The sequence below is a fragment of the Hipposideros armiger genome, unplaced genomic scaffold, assembly GCF_001890085.2.
Source record: "Hipposideros armiger isolate ML-2016 unplaced genomic scaffold, ASM189008v1 scaffold_463, whole genome shotgun sequence".
In the NCBI taxonomy this organism is placed as follows: Eukaryota; Metazoa; Chordata; class Mammalia; order Chiroptera; family Hipposideridae; genus Hipposideros; species Hipposideros armiger.
Window position 1 is genome coordinate 1,122,728 of NW_017731813.1, and position 21,410 is coordinate 1,144,137.

The 21,410-nt window shown below is 36.1% G+C and overlaps 2 long non-coding RNA genes across 2 annotated transcripts in view; both read right to left on the bottom strand.

The window, feature by feature from the left end:
• LOC109395288 (uncharacterized) overlaps positions 1 to 21,410 on the bottom strand; it is a 41,900-nt gene that overhangs the window by 13,585 nt on the left and 6,905 nt on the right. The window lies entirely within an intron of this gene.
• LOC109395287 (uncharacterized) lies at positions 11,542 to 21,404 on the bottom strand. Its single transcript, XR_002126616.1, has 2 exons — positions 18,080 to 21,404; positions 11,542 to 11,943 (listed from the first exon to the last, which is right to left on the bottom strand). It is a non-coding gene; the product is annotated as an uncharacterized LOC109395287 (long non-coding RNA).

Sequence of the window (21,410 nt, forward strand, 5' to 3'; positions counted from 1 at the left end):
AGGAAGGAAGGAAGGAAGGAAGGAAGGAAGGAAGGAAGGAAGGAAGGAAGCAAAAAAAAATGGAATGCAGAAAAAGAATTGCCAAGTGTCAGTATAGAAAGAGTAAGAAAAAGAGTAAAAAGAGGACTTTCAATGTTTCCAGATAACACTACCATCCAAGAACATAGTACACTAGAGACTTGTTAAGAATTCTGTCCTCTGGGGCAAGATTGTAGAACTGCTTTACCATAAATTTCAATTCATTTTAGTGATACAAATTGAGTTTAAATGTCTTATTATGAGTATCTTTGGGCACTTTGGTAACTAAACCCCTTGAATAGGTGCCAGACCACACTCACTTTATGTAACTTCCTTCGTTTTATAGAGAATTGTTATGACAGTGAGGAACCAAGTTTTTTTTAATAACATTATGTTTACTTTATGTGAGATAGATAAATGCAAGGATGTATGGGTATATTAATATCCTTATATAATATGGACAAAATGATTTCCAACTCTCTTTATGCTAAACCTTCTCTTTCAAGAAGGATTATTTATCAACCTAAAGAGAGCAAGAAAGGAAAACCCAGTTATTTAAAACATCAACACATGCAATAGTGATCTCAATTCTTCACATATGAAGTGTTGCCTCTCTTGATTACCTGAAGTAAAATATTGATCCCAAACCAACTTTCCCTTGTTATTCATCATTCATCTAGATGACTGCTACCCAGCATCGTAGTTGTTAAGAAAAACTAATGTAAATATGAGACCAAACAAAAGCAAAAAGAAAAAATGTGCCAGATTAAATTCACTTCTTTTTTTGACAGTTATTAGACTGGCAGTTTTGGGGAATGACATTTGAGATCCAACTTCAACAAGTCACTTCACAAGCCTTCTTAAAATCTTCTTTGGGAAACTTTGAGTCAAATATGTGAATAAGATAACACTAAGAGAAATATCTAATAATCAGATACCTTAATTAGAATAAAAATATATTGAGAGGCCAAATAATGGCTGAACCCAAGGATGAGAGAAATGGTGTTTGACAGTGGTATGTACAAAACAGACTTAAATGTTTTAATGGATAGTAAGATAATATGGGTCAATATTGCTAAATGGTTGCCTAGATGATTAATATGAAATTTGATTCATAAAAATCCAGTACTTAGGAAAAACATTTAAAGTGATCATTACATTTTGTCCTCAGTTTGTCAGTCCACATCTAGAAAATTGTATTTAATTCTGAGTAACACATTTTAAAAGGCAGATAGACAAACTGGAGTGTGGAGAGTAACAAGATTAATCAAGGTATTTGAAATAATCCCACAGGAGAAGGTGCCAGGTATGTGTAATCTAGAAAAAAGAACACTGTGCAAGGAACATGATTTCTTACTTTAAATATCTGTAGGACTGATAAGCAGAAGAGATCATACTTACAGTGTATGATCCATGGGTAAAACCAGCAATGATGTAAGAGCCTCTTGTGAGTCAATATAAAGAAAAAGTATTTATCTGTTCGACCAAATATGGAATTGATGATTCGTGAGGTGGTACATTATAGGATAGCAGAAAAAAATCAAGCAAAAGACAGACTAGATGACCTCTATGGTTTCTTCACTATTGAAAGACTATAGATCTAGAATACAAAAGAAAATTTACCTGAAGCATACATAAAAAATGCATTCTGAAAACGATGTATTAATTTTTTTTATAACACCTGCATTCCTACTCTTCTCTATTAACCTGGGTAGTTAAAAGCCAATGGTATGTAATCTTTATTGTTTGGGTCATGTACCCAGTGGGTCTTGTATTCCTGGGTCCCAAGGGACTTTGGCAACCAGAAAGACAGAGAGATGGTTCTTGGCAGGCTGCCACCCCTGGGGCAATGTGCATACAGCAGACTGAGGCACAGTCCTCAGCCTTTCTGTGAAGGAAACCTATTTGCTTGTCCTCGAGCTTTGGCCTGAGGGGCAGGTTTCAGGTTTAGCATATCTCTAGTGGACTGTGGAGTTGTTCTCAAGGAACAAAGGTTGTGAAAGTCATCTTGGTGCTCTCCCACTGCCTTGCTCCAGCTCACTGGTACCCCCAAGATAAAGAGCTTATACATTTATCTGTAGCCCCAGTTTTTACAACTGTCACCCAGGGGATATTGCCAGATCACCTGGCCAGCAGGGTTAACACTTGCAGCCCATAGGACTGTGTATATTTGTAAAAGCTGCACCTGCAGACCTAACTTCCAAACAGCCTAAACCTAGGAGCTGAGATTCTCCCCTTAGGGACGCTGACAGGTCTTGATACATTCTAAACTACTGGAAGCTATTAAAAATATAATAGGCTTCTTGGGCAAATACAAACATTTGAGAGATAACAGAGAACTGCAGTGGGGTTATGTGATAAGCTTCACCTCCTACATGAGGCTACTCCTACAAGACTAGGAGAGATGGCTATTTTGTCTACTGCATAGAAGCCTACACAGGGAGTCAGACAAAATGAAGAAACAAAGCAATATGTTCCAAATCAAAGAATGAGATAGAATCTCAGGGAAAAAAATGAAACAGAGATAAGTAATTTACCTGATAAAGAGTTCAAAGTAATGGTCATAAAGATGCTCACTGAACTGGGGAGAAGAATGGATGAACATATTAAGAACTTCAACAAAGAGATGAAAAATATAAGAAAGTACACAACAGAAGTCACAGAGATAAAAAATACAATAATGAACTTAAAAACACACTAGAGGGGTTCAAAAGCAAACTAGACAAAGCAGAAGAAAGGATCAGTTAACTTGAGGCAAGGAAGTAAAACTCACCCAATCAAAGCAGTCAAAAGAAAATAAATAATTTAAAAAAATGAAGATAGCATAAGGGGCTTATGGGACAACATCAAACAGACTAACATTCAAATTATATGGGTCCCAGAGGAAGAAGAGAGTAAAAGGGGCACAAATCTTTGAATTTGAAGAAATAATGACTGAAAACTTCCCTAACCTGGTGAGGAAAACAGACATCCAGATCCAGGAAGCCCAGAGAGTTCTAAAAAGATGAACCCAAAAAGAACTACAGCAAAACACATTATAATTAAAATGTCAAAAGTTAAACACAAAGAGAGAATATTAAAAGCAGTAAGAGAGTTCTTAAAACATTTTATTGTATTTACTTTCAATATCTTTATAAAATAAGACCTAGTCAATTACTATGTTTCTCATTATACAGAAGAGCTAACTGAATTCCAGAAATTTTAAATAAAATAATTGTTGATTAAGTTAGATCTAGAACATGGGACTTTTGATTCTTGAAAATAAAACTCTCGTCTGTGCCTTTTGACCTTCACTCTGTGACATATTTACTGAAATTCTTCCTAATGTTGATTCAGATCATTAGTTGATTAATTCAGGTTCATTGAGTACCATTCAAAGCTCTACCCCATTATTCCATAACCATGATAGTACATTATGAGAGCAAGTGTTTGATCATATTCTGAGAGAATGGGGAAGACCTCCTTCTCTCGAGGTCTTCAAGATATTGTGATTATTCTACTAACTGGCTAGGTATACTTTTCCACTAAATCTATCAGTTATCACACTGTGGGGAGAGGAAGAGAAAACTCTGGAAATAAGAAATTATGATGACCTTACTCCTTGTGCATTACAATTCTACTGCATTTTTATTTTTTTCATTCCACTACTGTATCCTATGATATCACTCCTCAACGTAATATTTGCCCCCATGTAGTGATAGTGGTATGCTAGTCACAATCTCTGTGGCAAGCATTTAAACTGCTCTGAGCATGAGTGAAAAAACAAATGGTTCCTTTTAGTCCTTGAGTTTATTACAAGTTTAACACAAATTAGATTTACCTGATGTCAGGAAATAACTCTGGTCCTTCGACAGTTAATATCTCATGGGGTAATAATCGGAGGGTTGAGAGGAGAAGCCTAAAGTGAGAGTTTTCCGATGTGCTAACTTAGGTAATTAGGTACAAAAGATATAACCAGAACTAAATTTAAGCCTCATGTCTCATGTGATTTTTACTAGTAAATTAATCTGAATAGTCTCATCCTTGTAGAACTCTCCTTGCTAGGCACATGCCTGACACTTCGAGATCCTCCATCATGCTGAGATTCGTGACGCCATCATTATAGCTCTGCCACATTGTAAAAACTAAATGGGCTCTGTCAAACCAGGATAACAAATCTCTCAACGTGTTGAAACAGATGGTGGCCAATACATGCATGGGGTAAGCTATGCATATAGGATAATAATAATCATACACACTGGTACATATACACACACAATCTTTTTCAGGGCTAGTTGGCCAGAAATCTTGGCATCATGGGATGTCAAAAGATTTTACAATGTGGGGCTGGCCAAGTGGTGCGTTGGTTAAGAGCTGGCTTGGGATGCCAGCTCTGAGCCGCAGGACCCCAGCTTGGATCCCACATTAGGGCCAGTGATGCTGGCTAAGATGGTGAACAACAGCTTGGCCTGGAGCTAGGCTTCCATGAGTGGCTGGCAGCTGGCATGAGCTGCCAAGAGCCACCGTGAGCAGCCGTCCAGTGGCCGGCGACCGATCTGCCTCACCCGGGAAGAGCACAATGATAATACCAACATGGGCCAGTGAAGCGATGTCCTCCACAACTAGACTGAAGAACAAAAGGACAGCAACGTGTCTGTTCCCCTCCCCCGATTCCCCAATAAAATCTTAAAAAAAAAAAAGATTTTACAATGTGCTTATCTGAGCTTCCTAAATGGAGAGAAACTGTCAGTGAAATAGGCATAATATAACTTAACATTCCACATTTTGCTAGCTATATAATGTCATTCTTGGGATTAACAGTTGCCAGTATTCTTAGATCAATTCATTAGAACACCACCTTCCCATAGCTTCCTTTATGAAAACTGAATATCCTACCAGGATGTTGAGCATAGCAAGATTTGGCTAAATATCCATTTTTTAGTTTTAACAGTATCCATATTTAAAATGTAGGAACCTAAAAGTATATACAAACCAAATGTTGATGTATTACAGGACTTGCATGTTACGATTTTCTTATTGCATCTGGTAACTGCATGTTATTAGCTTCACTTGGTACAACTTGATACAGCTTGACATATTTTGGGATTTATTAAAATGTAAATGACAAAGCAGAAAATAATGTTCAGACAATTGGATTACTTCACTGACTGAATGTTCCAATACAGTATCTATTTTTGTGAAAGAAATGGTGGCTCCTGCTGAGGAATGCTAAATGGAATATTCCATGGCATGGTACGGGGAGAATTTACTTAAAGGAAATTGAAATCTAATCATTGAATTTTTAATTCACTTCTCCAAAAGCAACAGATTGCCAATACCTTCTAAAAAAATTGTGATAATTTTGGTCCATAATTATTGAAAGATTACCATTCACAACTATGTATTCAGCATCTATTATTGGCTCTGTTGCTGCATTCATGAAAACAATGATACATTTGCTTGCTTTTGCAATTGGCCTTGGCTTGTTTCAGTTATGAACATTATTTGATGGGCATGAATATATGTGACATAGCAGGGGATATGCACAAAATGAGACAGAAATTTTCCTGATGGGAACTATTATTATTTATTCCAGGGAAGAGAAGTTTGGAAGGTAAGTGTCTTTAAGGAGTTGAAGGAATTGAGTTTAGAGAGAATGGAGACCAGCTGTTCTTTCTCTCAACAGGAAACAAGAGAAAATGGGATTAGATGACAGTGTGAGGGATTTGGGATAGAAATAAAACAGAATTTCCCAACTATGTAGGCTCTCAAACACTGAAATGTGTTTTAAAGGAAGTGTGTGAACATTAGTTTTATTTTGTTGCCTTAGAAAATGGAAAGGTACATGCTCACTATGTGGTCTTATATGGATAAAGAGTGGACTACATGATTTATGGTTCCTGGATTTCCTTCATCTATGAGTAGAATCTAAAAATGTGGGGTTGCTGGTAGCTAAGAGAGCTAACTTTTCTATGGTAGTTATTTTTCAAAGTCAACTTTTCTCATGGTGACAGGTTAGCAATTTTTACCTGTACTGTGAAATGCGAAACTGAATAGAATACCACGTAATAAGATGGGTGAGAATAGAGAACGTGGGAGCACAATGCACTCTTATTTTTCTCTCCCACTACTATTTCTGCTATTGAGTAGTTCAAGTTTAAAGGCAAAATGTCCTTCCTAATTATGTGTGGAGTTTCACATGTGCATATTGATTTTTGAATTTGTAAGAATGTGCTCCTGAGGAACCAAAACCTCTTTACACTTATATTTATAATGTACATTTTCAAAAAATGTTGCACTCTAAGAAAATGAATCTATAATGCTTACATTTGATTATCAGAAAAGTTTGAGTATATGGGATTCAAATTGATCCAAATTCAATTCTTGCTTTAAAAAAATTATAACCACAGTGGACGTTGGTTGTCTCTTGATTTTAAGATATTTTCCATTTCCCTGAGACAGCTTTGGGTAGAAAAAAAAAGCACTGTGTACAAGTTAGAAACCTAGGATCAGGTCTTATCTCAGTCATGAACTGGCTGTCTGACCTCAACAACTCAGTAATGCTTAACTATTAGCTTGTAGTCTGAGGAATAAAAAGTAAAATGAAGGCATGTTAAAGAGAAGTTTAAAGTTTCTTTTTTGGTTTTAATATGCAATCAATTATCAATACCAAAAGCTCTTAATCTCTGAGTTTACTCTAAGATTATGACCCTATAGGTTTATAGTTCTCAACTTCTGCTGCATATTATAATCACCTGGGGAGCTTTAAAAAAATCAGAATTCCCAGGACACACCCCACACCAATTATATCAGTCTTTTGAGGAAGGACCCAGGCATCAGTATTTTTAAATTCCCCAAGTAGTTACAATGTGCAGCCAAGGTTGAGAGCTTCTGCTTTGGGTACAATGCAGGAAAAGTAACTGAAATAATGATATTAATGTTACTTTACTATGAGCACAAGAACTGCATCTATCTTGTTCCTTCCTATATCCCCAGGACCTACCAAAGCCCCTGTACATAGTAGGTACTCAGGAAATAAACAGTTTTAGTAAACTTTGGCCAATCCCTAAGAGAAATAGGACTTATCAAATCCAGTTTCTACTTTGATCATTTTCATTTTGATTTTGTTAATTGAATAAGAGCTCAATTCTCTGTTTTTGTTTGCCAGTGTAAACAATGAAGAAGAGTGATATAATGGGAAGTGATACAGTGATACAATTCGACTATCTTTGGAATGAAGTAAGGAAATCATCTATCATCATATCCTCTAGAGGGGAGACCCTTTGGAAACTAAAGACATGTCTCCTACATGACTCCATACATCTAGATGGAAATAAATAAAATGTAATGTTTTAAGTATCTGGATGTGTCATTCATCCTATTCAGTCAATATTTATGAAGTATGTACCTCGTGTCAAGCACTGTGATAAACTATTGTAGACCTTCTCAATGAGGGCTTTATGCTAAAATTAAACCTTAATACCCTGGGCATCTTTACATGTAATGAATTAATTTACTTCCTATGCTTATAGTATAGTTTTAGTTATATATTATCCCTGAAAGAATTGAGAAAATAGTCAAAAAAAAATTTTTTTTTCTCTGTAGTTTAGATGACAAACTCCAGTTAAGAAAGACTGCAAGTGTAGGGGATGAAGTGACAAACAAAACACAGTACCTGTCTTTTAAAACAGTATTGTCCACTAAAACTTTCTTGATGATGAAATTGTTTTTTATCAGTGAGGTTCAAGAGGGTAAACACTAGTCGCATGTGGCTATTGAGCACTTAAGATGTGGCCAGTATCTGAGAAATTACATTTTAAATTTTATTTAATATTATCAATTTAAATTCAAGTAGCCACATATGGTGAGTGGCTACTGTATTAGATGAAGCAGTTTTGGAATCACATATTCAAATGGAGGAGACTGGCACATAAATTGTCATAATCTGTGTGATACATGCTAACATGAGGCAAGCACAGAATGCTATGAAAGCACCTATAAAGAAGCTAGTCTTAGGAGTAATGGCAGATGGTTGTGAACACTTCCAAGAGGAAATGACTTCTAGAATGAGACCTGAAGTACAAGAGATGGAATCTGAAAGGGCAGTGGAGAGAGTACTAACAGAGGTTTCAGTGTGTGAGAAGACCCCAAGACAAAGATGTAGAGCAAGAATGTGGAAAAACTGTGGAAAAAAGGTACTTGAAGAGTCCAGAGATGAATGTTGGGCCAGCATCCAGGATACAAAAGATGTTAGGTGTCATGATACTTTAAGGGCATTGGAAATCCAATGAAAAGTTTGAAACTGTGAATGATATGATCATATTTGTGGTTTAAAGAGATTTCCCTGGCTGCCACTTGGCAGTGTGGAGGGAAAAACTGGAGACATGAAGCGGTAGTCCAGATGAGAAATGAGGATTGTCTTAATTATAGTCACATAGAAAGTGGAGAGAAGTAGACATATTTGAAAATAGGAAGAAGAAAAACTCGAAAGGATTTACCTGATTGACTGGCAGTGACAGATGAAAAGAGAACAGGCAAAGATCACACCTTGGTTTCTGACTTGGGTAGATGATATTCATATTTATTGAAAGGCGACATGGGATCACTTAGAAATTATTTCTAAATTAAAAATTTCCCATCATATTAGATTATTTGCTCCTAATGGATCCTGAAGCTAGCTTTGATACACACTAGTAAAAACAAATCATGACAGTATGTTCTTCCAAGAAATCGACACAAGTTCACAGTTGATGCAATCAATATTACTTTTATTGGAGGTTCAGGGACATATGACAAAGTCTCAAAAAATGTCATCAAAGTCACATTTGGTGCTTGGCTACTCTTTAAAAAACCCTGTTTATTTATGAACTCATTTAATGAGAACTGTGTGAAATATGGCCAATAATCATTTTGAAAACAGGACCACCTGAGCCATGACGAAATCCAAGTCTGACAGTGCCAGATATTTAGGTGAAAATTTACAAGTCATATATTCAGGTACTTCCAAACATCTAGATGTTCATCCTTAAGCAGGCCCAGCTTAACTGACTCCTTGAAGACATAATTGTATTTTGAATCTTTGTGTCATCCAGCTGACTACGTTATTAATCATTACTAAATGCCAACTGAATGCAAAGAGGCTGGTAAAGGAGATTGAGATTTCCTCAATTCTGGCTTTTTATGGCTGAAGTATTCTTGAGTTAGTTATATGGGGAAGTGAGGATTAAAATAGCAAATAACCATTGATATTTTCAAAAACATAAGGACTATTGAAACAGTTATATATAAATATTTATGCAGAAGCACTTCTAAATACATACTGTGCACAAAATTGGTTAAGAAAATACTCACTAAAAGATCTGATTTGCTTAGGTGAACTTAGAATTCCCAATAACTTAAGAATATCATTGAAGACACTGCACACATAACTTGGACCATTATGCATTTTTCGGGGACATACCATTGACAATTTCTGGATCTAAAGATGTTAGTTCATAGCTAGCTATTTTTCACATTAACGTGAGAAGCCAAAGAGGTGCAAAATTGAAGCAATCTACCCGGTACAATGCTCCCAGGTCACTCAGATAAAATGTTTTCACTGACCAAATTCAAGTTCATACTTCATTTAGGCAGGGTGGAGTAGTTCAAGAGCCTCTGACATTAGACTGGAGAGCCTGGTTTCTGGATCTAGCTCTGCCACACTCAAATGTGTGCCCTTCCATAAGTCCCCCAACTTTATGGATTTATTTGATCTACAGAAAAGGACATTGCAATAGATGGCTTTTAAGCTCTCCCATCCCCCTTAGTTTTTCTTTTCACGAATTTGAGATTGCATTCAGACCAAGGTAGAGAATCTCATCAGTTTGGCAAATATACATATATATATATATATATATATATATAAAATAAATATGTATAATAAATATATATAAAATAAATAAGTACACACACACACCGGGATATATAATAAATATATATAAAATAAATACACACAAATACACACACACACACACACACACACACACACACACACCGGGGGTGCCAAAAAATATACACATTTTAAGTGATGTTATCTACATATTACTTCTCGAAGTTGAATTATGGTAGCAATGTGTAGTATGACGTTCGCTCAAAAGATGGCGCTAATCAAATGAATGCTAGCGTCATTCATTGTATTACAATTTTAATATAGTTTTTTCCTTTCTTAAAATGTGTATACATTTTATTGGCTACATATATATTATATATATAATATTATATATATTGGGTTGTCAGAAAAGTCATGACACATTTTTGCAACAAAAAACAGAAAAAATACGTCATGACTTTTCCGACAACCTAATATATTTGGTAAATACATATATATATGTATATATATACATATATATATATAATTTTCCAATTCTCTATCACAAAAATATAATCTATCAGTCTAGTATAATTTAATCAGAAAACCAAAAAAATTGAGGGGCTAATTAAATTAAATAGCTATTTGTTTACCTAAAAAAATATCAAGAAGTATTAGAAGTAGTAATATAGTGACATTGATTGCAATATTGTGGCTTAATGCTTTGGATATGAGCTTTGCAATTGCAATTCTGAATGCGAACCCTGTATATGGCAGGTTGGCAAGTCACTTTACCTGATTAAACCTCAGTTTTTTATCTTTAAAATAGGGATAATAATACCTATTTGTCAGTTTAAGTGAGTTAATATATAAAATGTTTAATGTATAGTGAGAACTCGATAAATACCAATTATTATTAAATTAACAGAAAAATCCCAAGTTCTCATATTATTACCAGTCACTCTCATTTGCTTTAATGGCAAAGAAATACAATTATAATTCTAGGTGATGCCTGGGGTGGGAGAGGGGGAGTGTATGTGTGGAATCTTGACCGTATGTTCATATACATTGTCATTAAATGTCTGGAGTGAAGCCAACTAGATGTGTGTGCATCAATAATTCCCTAAACTCACCATGTAGATTATGTCCTCCATGACTTTGTTTACACAATATTGCATCTGTCTAAAAGGCTCTGTTTTCACCTTCCTTTCCATTTATCTAAATCTTTAACATCCTTTAAGATTCACTTTATAATTTCCTCCTTAGGGGAACTTTCTTCCCAAAAGAGACAAGTTTTGTCCAATTTATGGTGACCTCCTCTTAGTATCCTGTTTATATCATTTGTTTTGTTTTAGTTTTGGTCTTATCTATTGATCCCATTTGTTGCTTATCTTTTCAAAAGTTTATGTACCACTGTTTAAATAGATTTAAACTGCTTAGAGGCAGTGACCATAACTCACAGAACCTTGCCTGCTTAATAAAAAGAATGGTTCATTGGTTAGTGTCAGGTGGGATAATGTGGTATTTCTATGCTGCATTATGACTTTCCACCATTATTTTATCTTTTGAATTGCCTCTGACTACTTTGTTATTTCAAGAGTACTTTATATTCTTTAGATCATTCTTAAGACCAAACTCTGTGAGTGGCTAAAAATCAATCTACTTATAGCATTAATTTTGTTCTTAAAACACTAACACAGTTGTGCAATTTTCTATTTTAAAAATTGGTGCATTGATAAGCATACTTATATCAGGAAGACTTTTGAAAAATGAATGTTGTGCTGACTTTAAATACAAACAGAGGAATACACATGAGGAAGGGAAAGTCCTTGGCTCATTCAAAATCTAGATGTCATTATTAAGTTTTTCTGTTTCTTGAAAAGATTGTCTCTTGTTCTGAGAGTTCAGTGGGCTGAAACTGCACCATTTGGGTGTGTTGCTGAGCAGGAGAAGTGTCTTCAGGTGTTCGCTTAGTTTCAACTTCAGAGTTGGCTTGAGCGTCCATTGGTGCAGCACTCTCTGCAGTCTTTGGCCTTTCACTGGGGAGACATCCCTGAGGGGGGGAGCTATAGGACCCGCTGAAAGGAACATCAACACAACTAAAAAAATAACAGAACATGTCACAGAAAGTTATCACATTGAAACTTTAATAAAAATAGGTAAATGTAATGATGCTTTGGCACCATGCTCTAATTACAAGTGAAATGCTGAATCACCAGATAAGTGTAGTTCTTTCTCATGTTTACCTCACTCAAGGATCAGAGGAGCAATGGCATTGCTTGAGTGTGTGTGAGGGCACTGCACTAATCACTCAGGGAGAAAATGCTTCATAAGATAAGCTTCAGGTTTATCCAACAGGTTACTTACTGAAATATGACACATAGGAAAACAAGAAAAGAACACAGGACATTAAGGACACATTCAAATATCTGAAGACTAAATGCAAAATAAAATAATTGTGGATTCATAAGTGCTTTGCAATGCAAGAGTGAATGAAGTCATGAGAATTGTTAGGAATTAATGTCAGTTCCTTGTATTTGTAGTGCCTGGCTCAGAGCATGACACATGGTGCTCAATGAAAGAAAGAACAAAGGAAAGAGGAAGGAAGGAAGGAANAAATGGAGGCAAAAAGAGAAAGATCTATAATTATAGTGTTGGATTTCATTTAATACATTTTTTTCTCTTTTGTCATTATTGGGAAGGAGAAAAAGATGGTTGGCAGGAGTTGGTGACTGGCTTAGAATCTTTTTCAGATTTGGCTAATAAGGTGTTTGCCCTAGACTGATGGAGAAAAAGAAACATGCTAGAATAATCATAAAGGGTGGAGCTGTCAAAAAAAAAACCCCAAGAAACCAAACTCATTGACTCACTGGGTGCCTCCCTGTAATGCCCAAATGAGTCATTCCTAAGCAGAATCATCAATTGTCTTAATGTACTTGTATATGAAGGCCAGGCTATGGGAATCATATTACTGCCCTCATCTTCAAAAAGGAAAGATAAACAGAGAATGAAATTGACTGAGACTCTCCTAAACCTCTATGTATTTGCAGTAATAGTCCAGCAGGATTTTCACATACTAAGCTAATTTGCCCCATCTGTATTCACTCTGCTTACAAAAATATACAAATATATGAGTTATGAAAGTTTTGCTATGAACATATCATTTTCTCTATACAACTCAGTGCTGTCTTTGGAGGATACTTATTTCAAGCAGTTAACACCTGACCCCAATTTCTGTGGGTAATTAGTGAGCTAGATAACCACACAAAGTGGGTAATTATTTAGTACCCAAGGGTACGCTAGAAGTAGGTAGTGGTTTTGTTAACAAAAGCACATCTCTAATTATTGTATCTATGATGGGTGTTTTAAAAATACCAGTTACTATATTGAGTGAACCATGATAAATAAGTGAACTGTTCTGCTGTTCTTAGCATATCCATATGTGTATGCTATCATGGCTAATAATATTTACCTCTCTTGTATAGAGTGCTGTGAAAATTAATTAGTTAACATCTGTAAGGCTCTCAGAGATGAAATGTGCTAGAGAGCTTCTAAATATAGTATTATCATCATTATTATTATTATTATTATTATTATTATTTTGGCTAATAATTCCAGGATGGAAGAAGTTTAGGGAGTACATGAAATTGTCTGGTCTACATCCTGGTTTGAAAATATGCTGAGGTCACAAATCTAATGAGTTTAATTATGAGGACTGGTCTCCTCCCTGACCGAATCTAACACAGGCTGTAATAGAAAGGAAAGGTAGATGCTAATTCCTTGACAGCTGGCTCAGGATGGATCTGAGGAGCCAGGATAGGAGATGGGGAGAGGGAGGAGCAAAAGGAAAGAGTCAGTGGTGGGCCAGGAAGCTGAATCAGCCGGCCCACACCCTCCTTCCAAAGTCTATCTTTCCCTTTGAGGAGCAGCAAATATGCACAAAAACCCCCAAAGACATTCATGCAAGCCCTGGGACAAATTAATCATAATTACAATCAATCAGCCAGTTATATATTATTTATTCTGGAGAAGAACAATCAGTACAAATTATTTTAACAAATGCAGATACATTTAAAAATATTATAGTGTTGAAAATAGGCACACCCAGATCAAGTCAGATATCTTTAACCCAGGGTATAAGCAGCAATGAAGAAGCACTTTCCAATTCAATTGCTTTTATGAATCACCCCCAGGATGGTAAGGGAATGCTGTTTTTGCTGAGAAAGAAAGAAAAAGAAAAGGAAACCCCATGTTGTCAGGGACCCCGATTTTTGAGAGCAACCAAGCCCGGAAAACAAATAACAACAAAAACTTACTGCTTTTGTCTCGAAAAATGTCCATCTCCTTGAGCAGGCTCTCTAGAGTCTGGCTGAGGCAGGATAGACAGAGGCCTCCAGGATCCAAACTTTCAAGTAGCTCACCACATTTTTTCTTTCAAAGAGGAGTTGTCCTGGGGATTAACCCTAGGGATCTGGGGGGATGTGAAGCATGTGGGAAGGGTGAAGGGAAATATGCAATGATATTGTATTCAGCCAAGTTAATGGTCTCTAGGGAATTGGAAAGAGAAAGGACTTCATTAGTCAGCCAACAGGTACTACTGCCTGAAATCTCTGCTGGAGGATGGCCTCCAGGACACATCTTTATGCTGAGATTGGATGCCAGTGGTGTGATGAGCACGCTTTAAGAGTTTGGAAGCAAAGAGAAATTTTTTTCCAAAATCCACCCCAACCCAGACTTCTTACCTGAAGCCCAGTATTTGCCACCCCCTCTCTGAGCTCAGAACTACAAAGGCTGACTGGCATTCTCCAACCCTCCCAGCTCCTTTCAAACCCATAGACAGTGCCAGACCGGCCCACCTCCCACCGCAGCAAATTCTGTAGCCCTGATCCATGCTGCGCAGGAAGGAGTCAGATTTCCATTTTAATTGTCCTACCTAGACTTCTGCTCTGCCACTGCCCTTGGCTCTTGGTTCCTGGTATGATTTCAAAGACCCATCAATTGCTTTCCAACCCCCATCATCATTTGAAACACCTCTTCTTCTCCCTTCTTCAAAATTTTATGTCTAAAATGTTTTTGTGTCTCATAGTTTGTATCATCTCTGGCCACCACCATATCCTTTCTTTGGCCTCTCTCATTCTTTTGACTTTTTTTTTTCATATCAAAATACAATTCTATCTCATGTTATGGACTAAAAACCCAGATGTCTGCTGCTAGCATCTCCACACCCCCACACCTCTGCCACCCACATTAACATAGCCAACAATTCAATTCATCTCAGGTCATTTTACAAAAGCTCACCTAAAAAGAGCTGAACAGTGGTGTGTGTGTGTGTGTGTGTGTGTTTTAACTGACCTAACTATATGAATGTAGTATGAAAGGGACTGATGTACATGAGTAAGAGAAAGAACAGAAGAAAGGAGTCTGGTATATTTGTGGATATTTAGGATAAAAGCAACAGAATCTAATTATTGCAAGAACATACAGACAACAACTATATTGTTTTGTATGTGTATACACACACACACACACACACACACACACACACACGCCTGACAATTAAGTTCACGAACTCATCCTAGAAAAAGTGCTNAGGGAGGGAGGGAGGGAGGGAGGGAAAGAAAAGAAAGGATTCTGAAATGAAGAAGAGGCAGAGAGATATAGAGTGTGCAAAGTGGAAAAGCAGCATGCGAGCATGTTCAAAGACTTAGAAGCCAGGGAACGCAGGTCTGCTTAATTCAGAAAGTGATTATACATTTGAGTGGTTGTAGAAAATGGAGTGGGGCAAATTTCAGGAGGTTTTGAGGATATTAAGATTCAATTTGGGAAGTGCAGTGTGTTAATATAACTAGTGTAGGCTTTTGAAGGGAATATTTAACATGATTGAAATAAATCAAGTGAAAAGGGAAAAGTGAAACTCAAAGGCGTCAACCCAATGAGAGAAAACAAACCATACAGTAAAGAATTAAATGAAAGCATAAGGACTAAAGAATATGGTCTTAAAATAGAAAGGCAGGTGTTTGCCTGGGTTTCTGTATTAACGTTGAAGGAAATGGGCTTAGAACTCAGATCAAGAATGTCCTTCTCTCCCTGGGTAGCTTTTTTCATTCTTCAGCTGTTCCTCTTTTCTGTCACTGACTTTCCTAAAAATGAACTTCAGTCTTTACTGTTTTAGCATCAATGCAATAACGTGGTAGTAAATACAGTACCTGGAGGTGGAATCAAATATAACTTTAAAGGGCAACTGTTGGTACAGATAGACTTTGGATTCAAGGGTTCTGAAGTTGTTCTTGTACATCTACTTTAGAATAGCTTCAGAAATTCTTAAAGCTGTAAGAGAATTTAGAGACCAGCTAATCCAACCCACTCATTTTACAGATAAGGATATTTGGGGAGAGCTGTATTAATGTTTCTTTTATTATACAAAAGTTGTTATGAATGAAATATACTTTGCAGGTGGATTTTAATTTAACTAAACCCTTTATTGTCAGCCTCTTCATTAAGCTAGCACAATGGAGATGCATAATGAGTCAGGTATACACCGAAAGGGGTGTGCTGCCACACATATCTCTGTTCTCTGCCCTAAGCACTTTGGATACATTAAAGATGTTGGCTCTTTAGATGGCAGGTGTAATACATTTCCCCTCTAAAACCTGCAAAATAACCTAGTGTTAAGTATTGTTAACAGGTATTGTTCTGATCTGACCAAATATGCAATAACTGATCCTGGAAGAATAAATAAATATACATCTTACAGATTTTAGAATTCATTATTTTGTGAACATAGACAGGGAGGGTGGGGTGCTAAGCTTTTGCTCCACATGTGTAAGACTCACTTGTGAATAAATTGAAATGCTATTATGTTAAGGAAAGATGTTTGATACAATTTTTTTCATGATTCCTTTGGATAGCTTAATAATAGAAAGTCCTTGTATGCATGAGCAGATGAAAAGTAAACCAATGCATTGCTTAGGTGTATCACAGATATAGCCCACACAAAACATCTTTTATAATGTGGACCATGATAAATTCATTTTTAAAATGAATTTGAAGAATAAATAGTATAAATAAGTGAACCACCATACTTGAGGTGTCTGAGTCAAATGTTTAACAAATCAGCTTTCTTTGGGGCTGATGCCTACTTAATTGGAATGAGTAGTACCTTGTATCATCTCAACATGAGCCTCCCGTGGAATCCTTTTTTACTCCTGAACGTATAAGCATAAATTGGGACCTTTGCATTGCCTTGCTCAGGCTCCCTCTGTGAAATGATTGTGATGATTCTCGGAATTTGCATCAGGAATATCTTCACCTACTGAGCACATAGCAAGTGCCAATAGCCAGGCTGACCAATCAACTCACTGTTGCTCTGCCTGGATTTTTCCTTAATAGCTAGATCTTAAGGGTTCAGGTCCTTGGAGGGGGACTCTCCAATCCAAGGACACACCATGTTGAGACCCCAAAAGGGGAGTTACTACATATGTGATCTAAAGCACAGTTTCAGTTACTCATCATGTGCCATGCAAAATGGAGGAAAAATAGAAAAGAAGTTGTCTATTATGGCTATGATTTTGATTACCTAGATTAAATTAAAATTATTATCTCTGCCTAAGGCCATTTCCCTAGCATTTTATCTCATTATTCTAATAAAGGAAATGGATTTCTTATGAATAATATTCACTATTCTAATATTCTCCATTACTTCAAGTTATCCAAAGTTAGGATGAAGATTAAATCAGTAAAAAGTAGCAAATATTTTACAAATAATGCAAAAGTATTCACAATGATAACTCTTTTAGAGATCCTTCATTGCCAACATCTAGGATACACACATTCATGCTTGCATGAGAACATGGACCATAAAGTCCTTTTATTCTTATATTAATTAACAAAAACAATTTTTTTGAAAGCTGACTTTAAAATTCTACTCAGGAGCCATTTCAAATGAGAAATGCCGAAGGGGGAAAAAAATCTCAAGTAGGCAATATGTAAAGCAACACACAACTATATGCACATTAGTATAATTACACATTGCAAATTATATCGGATGTATCTAATATCTAATTTTTTGAAAGCTGATTCCACTTGAGATTTCAATAACAGCATCAACATTTTGCAGGTGGCTCCTTCTGTAGAGTATCCAAAGCGAATTATTGCCCTAATGTGCTTACAACCCTCAAGTAAAAGCTGAAGTTCTCCCTTGAAGGACCAATAAACAATGAACACTGGGAATATTACCTTGATAGATAAAGGAAGGGAAGGGCTCCACCAAATATAATATTCAGCATGTTTTTTTATTCTGTTTCTTCTGTACATAGTATCCTTATTTGCTTCAAGAAACAAGAAACAAACTTAAACATGAGCCTTATTATAAAATGTGGGGGGGGGTGCTTTATATAGTATATTCTCAGGCAACGATATGAAAAGCTAAGCGGGTGAAAAATTTTTAGACTATATTTTAGATCAACTGATAAAGAGAAACGTGCAGGCGAATGGTAGATTATATCTTTAATTGAAAAGAAACAATACTTCATTAAATTCCGTTCTTATAAAAATTATGATTAATTTGCCCTAAAGAGGATACCAGATCAAAGCTCCGTTTTGAGGAACAGGGTTTTGTGCTCATCTTTCTGTATGAATCAACCAATCATCAAATAACCAAATACATATTTGTGATCTTGGAGAATGGAGCATATTATTCAAGTTGATTGGATCCATTTTCTTGTTTCCTCATAAAGATCTTTCTGCTAATTAGTCTGGGTTACTATTGAATTATTTAATTATCTTCACTTTTGTGCAATGAAATATGTTGTCATATCACATACTTTATCATGCTGTTGCTGTTCACACTTAATGACGCCTCTATAGTTAGCAGTTTCCTTTGTTCTGCTCAGTAAGTTGTTTTAGAAAGGGGGTGAGCCAGGAAGGAGGAGCCTTGGGGTTTGTAAAATAAAATCATACATTCCTGGTGCACATGTAAAAACTTTATGTATTTACAAGAATTCCTTTTTAGAAATTAAGTTGCAATTCCATTTGGAATGAGCTGAGAGGCACATGTCAGTGACTTTGAATGCAGCCAGAACGGTATGATGATACCTTGATCTCTCCAGTGTATTTCCACTGCAGTGCAATGGTAAAACGACAATTTAATTTTTTTTAATCAGCAAGGAATGTCTTTAACAAGGAAGAAGTAAATTATGATAATTACTCTGAATGGTCGGATCTTTGAGCATTACTAATTAGCATTTATTGCTTGGATTATAGAACAATACATGTGAAACCGAACTGCGATTGCTCTTTTACGTGGAGAACTGAAAAAGGCAATGGAGCAAAGAGGCAGTATCGTCAGTAGTCGGGTCAGTAGTTTACATCTCCCTGATGGTGCGCAGAATTCCTCACTTTTGAAATATTCAAATGTGGTCCTCGATGTATTTAGCCCATTCATTTTTTTTTTGTGTTAGGCACATATTTACATATGATATCACAGTCAAGGGATACTAACGAGAGGAGAAACATTTTGGCTATGATGTCATTTGGGGACAATTTTATCCATTGTGAGAGTTTAACAATAAAGAGCATAAAACTCACTGTTTCATAAAAGCCTGAATTTTTCTGTTGAAATTTTGACTTAAAAAGGAAACAAAGGACTCAGTTCTTAGTGAATAAAATTTTACATTCACCTCCCCACTTTCTCTTAGGTCTATAGTTGAAAATAATTGAGCAAAGGCAATTGGTTTCTGGCTTAAGAGCCTTTTATTTTTTTCCTTTCATTAGGAATTTGTAATAAAATAGATTCTGAATTTAGAAATAAATGAGATATTAATCAACAGACCAACATCAGTCATGTAAATAAATGCCCGTCTTATAATTTGGCAACTGAAATGTCTAAATAACCTGGTAGGTAGGAGAGAAAGAGGAAAAATTAACCATTCATCATTCTTGCTGCAGTCTCAGCATTTTCCCCATACCTCATTATAGCAAGTGATGAGAAAAGAACATCATATAATATAAAGCCAGTACCAAATACAGTCAGTAGTCTTCCCAATACCTTTATGGATTCTCTACCCTGATCCTGATTTTCAGTTTGAAAGGATAAATTTGACTAAATCTGTGAGGAGATTAAACAGGCTGGTGATAAAAATTAATTCTGCTGAATGAGCAAGTACCTTTGGATTGCAGAGATGCAAATAAGATAATACTTTTCCTTTGACATGCAAGCGGATTAGTTTAGAATGCTAAATTTGATTTTATTAGAATATATTAGCAGTGTTTTAATTAATACCAATCAAACATTTTCTTTCCCTGGGGCTTGATGTGTTCCTAACGCTTTCTAAATCATCTGTCTTTTATCCATCAGCGGCCTCCCCACCACCAGATTACCAAAGCCTTTGTTACATTCTTCATAATTTTACTGTATTCAACAGAAAACTATGAACTGTATACCTAAAGGTGTCTTGCCCATAAAATTAATTCCCAGGTGCTGGATTTAAAATGAGTGCTGTTCATTTGTACGGTTGATTTTTTAAAAAGGTGGGATGAAAGACTCAAAAATAAACATCTTCTGTGCTTTTCTTTTGGGAAAAAAATGTTGCGAAAGGAGTTTGGGCTGGTTCGTATAACTTGGTTTTATTCTCACTAGAGCTTCCTAGAGCTGTTAAATTTCCAACTGTACTAGTTTTGAGCTGGTACTTCTTAGGAAATAGAGGCAAAAAAGGAATAAAGAAAGAAGTTAAAAATATGGTGAACCAGTATGCCTTGTGAACTGAATTGTAACTGTGTTCCAAGGAGGTGCTGCATTGCATTTCACTCATTATCCCCTCCTTTTCTCTCAGCTTCCTGTCCTTCTGTGTCTGAAAGCTCCAGTTCACTTCTTTCTCTTTTCTTCGCCCAACGCACCCCCTCCAAATTCCCTGCCTTTTTTTTTTTTTTATCTGCCAAGCTGGATTTGCACTTTTAAAGATCAGTATCAATAATGCTCTGCTTGTTTCGGTTGCACTCTCCCTTTAAAAGACAGCCCCCTCTAATTGATGCGTCTGGGCTAGTCTAGACTGGTAGTGATTGAACCAACCACCAATTATGTTATTCATTTCACTGAACTTCACTGATGGGCTCGGTGAGGAAGAAGGGGTGTTGAGAAACCTACCCTTACATTGAAGCAGTTCCCTGCTGAAATATAAAATCTTGTGTGTTGTTATGCACTCCTAAATGCCTGTGGGTTCAATTGTATGATAGCAACCTCAGAACATGATCAGTCCACTTGAAAAGATGTAAAAAAAAACCGAAAAAATGCCTTGGAATACAAACTGTATCCCTTGCATTAAATTACTATCCTGTTATAATTTGAAATCACAGAATTACATCTAGCATGTTTTTATTGACCCGTGTATACATTTTCATAAAATTAACTGCAGATATATTTTGAATTCAAAAAACACCAAATGTTTTACAAATATTTGATATGAATCATGTGGTAATATGTATCTATAAGTTACGTAGATGCCTTTCCATAATTTCCAAATACCTATGCATACACACAGCTAAGATGGGGGAAAATCATTAATCCATTCTA